The sequence below is a fragment of the Triticum aestivum genome, chromosome 7D, assembly GCF_018294505.1.
Source record: "Triticum aestivum cultivar Chinese Spring chromosome 7D, IWGSC CS RefSeq v2.1, whole genome shotgun sequence".
Classification (NCBI taxonomy): domain Eukaryota; kingdom Viridiplantae; phylum Streptophyta; class Magnoliopsida; order Poales; family Poaceae; genus Triticum; species Triticum aestivum.
This window is the reverse complement of record NC_057814.1, coordinates 61330061-61339824: the sequence shown is the minus strand read 5'-3', so window position 1 is coordinate 61339824 and position 9764 is coordinate 61330061.

The following is a 9764-nucleotide window of genomic DNA, read 5'->3' as shown; positions in this document are numbered from 1 at the left end:
CATGCACAACCCCGATGACAAGCCGAGCAATTGGTTCATACTTTTTAACGCGCTTCAGCCTTTTCAACCCTCACGCAATACATGAGCGTGAGCCATGGATATAGCACTATAGGTGGAATAGAATATGATGATGGGGGTTATGTGGAGAAGACAAAAAAGGAGAAAGTCTCACATGGACACGGCTAATCAACGGGCTATGGAGATGCCCATCAATTGATGTCAATGTGAGGAGTAGGGATTGCCATGCAATGGATGCACTAGAGCTATAGGTATATGAAAGCTCAAACTAAAACTAAGTGGGTGTGCATCCAACTTGCTTGCTCATGAAGACCTAGGGCATTTGAGGAAGCCCATCGTTGGAATATACAAGCCAAGTTCTATAATGAAAATTCCCACTAGTATATGAAAGTGATAACTCAAGAGACTCTCTATATGAAGAACCTCGTGCTACTTTGAAGCACAAGTGTGTAAAAGGATAGTAACATAGCCCCTTTTTTTGCGGGCTTCTTTGGCCCCCTTTTTTTATTTAGGCTTCTTTGGCCTCTCTTTTTTTATCGGGGCAATGCTCTAATAATGATGATCATCACACTTATATTTACTTACAACTCGATATTACAACTCGATACTAGAACAAAGATATGACTCTATACGAATGCCTCCGGCTGTGTACCGGGATGTGCAACGATCTAGCGTAGCAATGACATCAAAAAACGGACAAGACATGAAAACATCATGCTAGCTATCTTACGATCATGCAAAGCAATATGACAATAAATGCTCAAGTCATGTATATGATGATGATGGAAGTTGCATGGCAATATATCTCGGAATGGCTATGGAAATGCCATAATAGGTAGGTATGGTGGCTGTTTTGACGAACATATAATGAGGCTTATGTGTGATGGAGCGTATCGTATCACGGGGTTTGGATGCACCGGCGAAGTTTGCACCAACTCTCAAGATGAGAAAGGGCAATGCACGGTACCGAAGAGGCTAGCAATGATGGAAGGGTGAGAGTGCGTATAATCCATGGACTCACATTAGTCATAAAGAACTCATATACTTATTGCAAAAGTTTATTAGCCCTCGAAGCAAAGTACTACTACGCATGCCCCTAGGGGGATAGATTGGTAGGAAAAGACCATCGCTCGTCCCCGACCGCCACTCATAAGGAAGACAATCAATAAATACGTCATGCTCCGACTTCGTTACATAACGGTTCACCATACGTGCATGCTACGGGAATCACAAACCTCAACACAAGTATTTCTACTAATCCACAACTACCCACTAGCATGACTCTAATATCACCATCTTTATATCGCAAAACTATTGCAAGGAATCAAACATATCATATTCAGTGATCTACAAGTTTTATGTAGGATTTTATGACTAACCATGTGAATGACCAGTTCCTGTCATCTCTCTAAAAAGATATAAGTGAAGCAAGAGAGTTTAATTCTTTCTACAAAAGATATGCCCATGCTCTAACAAATATAAGTGAAGCAAAAGAGCATTCTACAAATGGCGGTTTTCTATGTGAAGAGAAACAGGCAATCCAAACTTCAAATGATATAAGTGAAGCACATGAAGCATTCTATAAAGCCATACTCAAAAGATATAAGTGAAGTGCAATGAGCATTCTATAAATCAACCAAGGACTATCTCATACCAGCATGGTGCATAAAAGAAAAATGAAAACTAAATGCAAAAGACGCTCCAAGATTTGCACATATCGCATGAACGAAACGAATCCGAAAACATACCGATACTTGTTGAAGAAAGAGGGGATGCCTTCCGGGGCATCCCCAAGCTTAGACGCTTGAGTCTCCTTGAATATTTACTTGGGGTGCCTCGGGCATCCCCAAGCTTGAGCTCTTGCCTCTCTTCCTTCTTCTCACATCGAGACCTTCTCGATCATCGAACACTTCATCCACACAAAACTTCAACAGAAAACTCGGTAAGATCCGTTAGTATAATAAAGAAAATCACTACTCTAAGTACTGTTGCAAACCAATTCATAGTTTGTTTTTGCATTATAGCTACTGTAATATAACTTTTTCATGGCTTAATCCACTGATATAAATTGATAGTTTCATCAAAACAAGCAAACTATGCATCAAAAACAGAATCTGTCTAAAACAGAACAGTCTGTAATAATCTGAACATTCACCATACTTCTGATACTTTAAAAATTCTATAAAAATTATGAAAAATAAAAAATTTGTATAGAAAGACAGTGCAAAAACTTTCAGAACAATTTGACGTTCCAGTCAAAAATTAAAAATCGCACATTACAGCCAAAGTTTCTGTCCTGCACCGTACAAACCAACAAGCATTGTAAACATCCTAAAGGCAAACCTTGGCACATTATTTTTATAATACAATGGAATTGTACAAGGGGATAATAATTTTTGTTGAAAATTTTCTGTAATTAATATTCACAAAGTTTCCCTGGGCATGAACAAAGTTCAAGGACGTCCCCCACTTTCACAATGCTTGTCTATCTCACTTTCACTTTTCTTTTTGAAAAGTTTTGGGTTCCCCTCTTTATTTTTTGTTTTTAAACTATATAAAAGCACACAACAGAAATAAATGACTCTCTAAAACTTCCGGGTCGTCTCCCTGGCAGCGCTTTCTTTAAAGCCATTAAGCTAGGCATATAGTGCTCAAGTAATGGATCCACCCGGATCCCAAGGTATATCAAAGCCAATTTTAATTAACAATGATTTGTAATTTAGTAGTGAGCACAAAGTAACATATATCAAGCAATGACAAAGTCTAACTCTCTTCCTATGCATCGGCATGTCATAAAATAACAATTCATGCACACATAGTAAAGGCCAATGCATAGTATAAAAGGTTTCTTGCATTTTTTTCGTGTTGGAAATATAGAGAGGTGGAGACATAGTTCCTCTCTCATAATAATTGCAAGTAGAAGCAGAAAGCACATGCATATTATATTCATCAAAATCATCATGTGCAACGGTAAAAGGCAACCCATCAATATAATCCTTAATAAGAGCAAACTTCTCTGATATAGTCTAGTTTGGAGAATTCAAAAAGATAATAGGACTATCATGCGTGGGTGCAATAGCAACAATTTCATGTTTAACATAAGGAACTATAGCTAGTTCATCTCCATAAGCATAATTCATATTGGCATCTTGGCCACAAGCATAGCAAGCATCATCAAAAAGGGATATTTCAAGAGAATCAACGGGATCATAACAATCATCCTTCGGTAAGCACGGAGGGAAATTAAACAATGTATGAGTTGAAGAGTTACTCTCATTAGAAGGTGGGCACGGGTAGCTAATCCGCTCTTCCTCCTTTTGTTCTTCGCCCTCCTCATCATCTTTTTCATCCAATGAGCTCACAGTTTCATCAATTTCTTCTTCCATAGACTCCTGCAAAATATTAATCTCTTCTTGGACAGCGGAGGAGTCCTCAATATATGGTTTAACATAGGCATTAGAAGCATAATTCTCATAACAATATTCAAGTATGGCAAAATTTTCAGATTTGTAAAGAGTAGCATCATACTTTTCAATCAAATAAGCAATTTCGTAAGCACCCTTAAAAGCAACAAATTCTTCAATTTGTTGAACATCATAGTAATTATAAACACCCTTAGCATACAAAGATACGATTCCATTATCACTAAACTCACATTGGTAGGGAAGGTGTTTCTTAGGGTTTTCAGAACAACAAGTAACATCATATATTTCACATAAATTCCAAGCATAGCATTGCAAACGATGAATTTGATCCAGTAAATGTTTCCCTTTTTGAGATATGCGGTGTCGAACATAACAAGCATGCTCATATAAGGATTTGCCCTCAACTAAGCTAGTTGGGGTTTCAGCACGAGCACATAGGGATCGAAGATGATCCAAGTAATAAGCTTCAGGAGTGTGATAGATTTTGAGTGGTTCTTCAACCATTGGTTTAGTAGGTACAACTAATTTCTTTGGTATTTTGCGTTTTCTACCCATAACTAAAGATAGAAAACAACTGAGAACAGCAAATGAAAATTACTTAGTGATAAAGCAAACAAGCACACCCGAGAATATTCACCCCACGCCATGACTCCCCGGCAACGGCGCCAGAAAAAGGTCTTGATAACCCACAAGTATAGGGGATCAATTGTAGCCTCTTTCGATAAGTAAGAGTGTCGAACCCAACGAGGAGCTAAAGGTAGAACAAATATTCCCTCGAGTTCTATCGACCACCGATACAACTCTACGCATGCTTAACGTTCGCTTTACCTAGAACAAGTATGAAACTAGAAGTACTTTGTAGGTGTTGTTGGATAGGTTTGCAAGAATATAAAGAGCACGTAAATAAAAAGTAGGGGCTGTTTAGATAAGGACACAATAAAGTAAATATAGCGAGTGTGGAAAATTGGTGGTAGGAGTTGCGAAATTGTCCCTAAGGAATTAACAACTTTACTAGACCGATAGCAAGTTTTATGTGGGAGAGGACATTGCTAGCATGTCATCCCTGACTTGGAATTCTATGAACTTATGATTGGAACTATTAGCAAGCATCCGCAACTACTAACGTTCAGTAAGGTAAAACCCAACCATAGCATTATTATATATTGGTCCCCCTTCAATCCCGTATGCATCAATTTCTATGTTAGGTTGAAGCTTCTGTCACTCTTGCCCCCCAATACATAGTCCTATCAACATACAACTAACCCTATGGTGTGATCCACGCGCGCGTTCATATGATGGGCACCAAAGTACAGCAACATAACCACAAGCAAATTAAATCAATCATAGCAATTCATCAACCACCGATAGGACAACGAAAATCTACTCAGACATCATAGGATGGCAACACATCATTTGATAATAATATGAAGCATAAAGCACCATGTTCAAGTAGAGGGTACAGTGGGTTGCGGGAGAGTGGACCGCTATAGATAGAGGGGGGAAGGTGATGGAGATGTTGGTGAAGATGACGGTGGTGTTGGTGAAGATCGCGGTGATGATGATGGCCCCCGGTGGTAATCCGGCGCCACCGGAAGCGAGGGGGAGAGAGCCCCCCTCTTTCTTCTTCTTCCTTGACCGTCTCCCTAGATGTGAGAAGGGTTTCCCCTCTGGTCCTTGGTCTCCATGGCGTGGGAGGGGCGAGAGCCCCTTCGAGATTGGATATGTCTCTCTGTCTCTCTCTGTTTCGGCGCTCTGGTATTCTGCCCTTTCACCGTTTCGTATATATATGGAGATCCGTAACTCCGATTGGATTGAAACCTTCGCCACGATTTTTTCCCGAAAATTAGCTTTCTTGCAGCCAAAGAAGAGCAGCAACTGCCTTACGGGGGGCCCACGAGGGGGGCAGGCGCGGCCAGGGGGGCAGGCGCGCCCCCCTGCCTCGTGCCCCACTCGGGCACCGTCTCGTGTTGATTCTTTTTCCCATATTCTCCAAATATTCCAAAAATATTCTCCGTCCGTTTTTATCCCCTTTGGATTCCGTTTGATATGGGGTTTCTGCGAAACATAAAACATGCAACAAACAGGAACTGGTACTGGGCACTGGATCAATATGTTAGTCCCAAAAATAGTATAAAAAGTTGCCAAAAACGTATGAAAGTTGAATAATATTGGCATGGAACAATAAAAAATTATAGATACGACGGAAACGTATCAATGAACCGGCAATGAATGTACGGTAAGAGATGCACCTCCTAGTACATTGAGGGCGTGCATAATTTTCTCGCAATGGCTGAGGCAAACAAGAAGAATGGTTTTATGTGTTGTCCATGCCCTAGCAGTGGGAATACGAGGTCTTACCCTGACTCGAAAACCCTTCACACCCACATGCTTTATAAGGGTTTCATGCCACACTATAATGTTTGGAGCAAGCACGGAGAAAGAGGGGTTATGATGGAAGACAGCAAAGAAGAAGAGGATGATGACAACTATGTGCCCCCTGAATACGGTCATGCTGCAACGGGGGAAGCTGAAGATCAAGAGGAACCATACGATGTGCCCGATGATGATCTTCGCCGGGTCATTGTTGATGCGAAGAGACAGTGCGAAAGTGAAAAGGAGAAGCTGAAGTTCTACCGCATGTTAGATGATCACAAAAAAGGGTTGTACCCCAATTGCGAAGATGGCAACACAAAGCTCGGTACCGTACTGGAATTGCTGCAGTGGAAGGCAGAGAATGGTGTACTTGACAAAGAATTTGAGAAGCTACTGAAAATATAGAAGAAGAAGCTTCCAAAGGATAACGAATTGCCCGACAGTACGTACACAACAAAGAAGGTTGTATGCTCTCTAGGATTGCAGGTGCAGAAGATACATGCATGCCCTAATGACTGCATCCTCTACTACGGTGCGTACGAGGATTTGAACGCATGCCCGGTATGTGGTGCATTGCGGTATAAGATCAGACGAGATGACCCTGGTGATGTAGACGGCGAGCGCCCCAGGAAGAGGGTTCCTACCAAGGTGATGTGGTATGCTCCTATAATACCACAGTTGAAACATCTGTTCAGAAACAAAGAGCATGCCAGGTTGATGCGATGGCACAGAGAGGACCATAAGAAAGACGGGAAGTTGAGAGCTCCCGCTGACGGGTCGTAGTGGAGAAAAATCAAGAGAAAGTACTAGGAGGACTTTGCAGGTGACGCAAGGAACATATGGTTTTGTTTAAGCGCAGATGGCATTAATACTTTTGGGGAGCAGAGCAGCAATCACAACACCTGGCCTGTGACTCTATGTATGTATAAGCTTCCTCCTTGGTTGTGCATGAAGCGGAAGTTCATTATGAGGCCAGTTCTCATCGAAGGCCCTAAGAAAACCGGCAACGACATTGATGTGTAACCAAGGCCATTAGTTGAAGAACTTTTACAGCTGTGGAATGGATATGTGATGACCCACAAGTATAGGGGATCTATCGTAGTCCTTTCGATAAGTAAGAGTGTCGAACCCAACGAGGAGCAGAAGGAAATGATAAGCGGTTTTCAGCATGATATTCTCTGCAAGCACTGAAATTATCGGTAACAGATAGTTTTGTGATAAGGTAATTTGTAACGGGTAGCAAGTAACAAGTGTAAATAAAGTGCAGCAAGATGGCCCAATCCTTTTGGTAGCAAAGGACAAGCCTGAACAATTTCTTATATGAAGGAAAACGCTCCCGAGGACACATGGAATTATCGTCAAGCTAGTTTTCATCACGTTCATATAATTCGCGTTCGTTACTTTGATAATTTGATATGTGGGTGGACCGGTGCTTGGGTGCTGTCCTTACTTGGACAAGCATCCCACTTATGATTAACCCCTATTGCAAGCATCCGCAACTACAAAAGAAGTATTAAGGTAAACCTAACCATAGCATGAAACATATGGATCCAAATCAGCCCCTTACGAAGCAACGCGTAAACTAGGGTTTAAGCTTCTGTCACTCTAGTAACCCATCATCTACTTATTACTTCCCAATTCCTTCCTCTAGGCCCAAATAATGGTGAAGTGTCATGTAGTTGACGTTCACATAACACCACTAGAGGAGAGACAACATACATCTCATCAAAATATCGAACGAATACCAAATTCACATGACTACTAATAGCAAGACTTCTCCCATGTCCTCAGGAACAAACGTAACTACTCACAAATCATATTCATGTTCATAATCAGAGGGGTATTGATATGCATATAGGATCTGAACATATGATCTTCCACCAAATAAACCAACTAGCATCAACTACAAGGAGTAATCAACACTACTAGCAACCCACAGGTACCAATCTGAGGCTTTGGGACAAAGATTGGATACAAGAGATGAACTAGGGTTTGAGAGGAGATGGTGCTGGTGAAGATGTTGATGGAGATTGACCCCCTCCCGATGAGAGGATCGTTGGTGATGACGATGGCGATGATTTCCCTCTCCCGGAGGGAAGCTTCCCCGGCAGAACAGCTCTGCCGGAGCCCTAGATTGGTTCCGCCAAGGTTCCGCCTCATGGCGGCGGAGTTTCTTCCCGAAAGCTTGCTTATGATTTTTCCTCGGACGGAAGACTTCATATAGTAGAAGATGGGCACCGGAGGGCCACCAGGGGGCCCACGAGGCAGGGGGCGTGCCCAAGGGGGTAGGACGCGCCCCCACCCTCGTGTCCTGGGTGTGTGCCCCTTCTGGTATTTTCTTCGCTCAGTATTTTTTATTATTTCCAGAAATGACTTCCGTGGAGTTTCAGGACTTTTGGAGTTGTGCAGAATATGTCTCTAATATTTGCTCCTTTTCCAGCCCAGAATTCAAGCTGCTGGCATTCTCCCTCTTTATGTAAACCTTGTAAAATAAGAGAGAATAGGCATAAGTATTGTGACATAACGTGTAATAACATCCCATAATGTAATAAATATCGATACAAAAGCATGATGCAGAATGGACATATCAACACCCCCAAGCTTAGACCTCGCTTGTCCTCAAGCGGAAGCCGATAACGATTAATATGTCCACATGTTTATAGATAGAGGTGTCGATAAAATAAAATACGGACATGAGGGCATCATGATCATTCTTATAACAGCAACATATATGGATATTGTCATATGATTTCTTATGCTCAAGTAATAATCTATTCACAATGTCAAGTATGAATCAGAAACTTCATTGAGAACCAACAAACTATAGTCTCAGTCATTGAAGCAATTGCAATTTATCATAACATCGGAAAGAGTCAATATAAGAGCTTTTCAGCAAGTCCACATACTCAACTATCATTTAGTCTTTCACAATTGCTAACACTCACACAATACTTACGGGTGTGGAGTCTTAATCAGACACAGAGAAAGATAGGGGCTTATAGTTTTGCCTCCCAACTCTTTACCTCAAGGGTAATGTCAACTATAATAGCTCATGCTAACTTACATCCAAGTGGATATATGTATGAGGATCTTTCCAACACAATGTGCTTGCCAAAGGATAAAATGTAAAAAGGAAAGGTTAAGATCACCATGACTCTTGCATAAGGGCAGAAGCTAAAAGTAAAAGATAGGCCCTTCGCAGAGGGAAGCAGAGGTTGTCATGTGCTTTTGATTGGATGCACGAAATCTTAATGCAAAAGAACGTCACTTTATATTGCCACTTGTGATGTGGACCTTTATTATGCAGTCCGTCGCTTTTATTTCTTCCACATCACAACATCGTATAAAGCTTATTTTCTCCACACTAATAAGTCATACATATTTAGAGAGCAATTTTTATTGCATGCAACAATGACAACTTACTTGAAGGATCTTACTCAATCCATAGGTAGATATGGTGTACTCTCATGGCAAAACTAGGTTTAAGGGTATTGGAAGCACAAGTAGTATCTCTACTTGGTGCAAAGAATTGGCTAGCATGAGGGAGAAAGGCAAGCTCAACATGTTGGATGATCCATGACAATATACTTTATTTCAGATAAAAGAAAACATAACCCATTACGTTGTCTTCCTTGTCCAACATCAACTCTTTAGCATGTCATACTTTAATGAGTGCTCACAATCATAAAAGATGTCCCAGATAGTATATTTATATGTGAAACCTCTCTTTCTTTATTACTTCCTATTAATTGCAACGATGACCAAAGCTATGTTTGTCAACTCTCAACAACTTATAATCATCATACTCTCTATATGTGAAGTCATTACCCTCCATAAGATCAATATGATCTCTTTATTTCTTTTTATTCTTGCTCTTTTCTTTTATTCCCTCAAGATCATAGCAAAATAATCAAGCCCTTGACTCAACACTAATCTTTATTATATAGC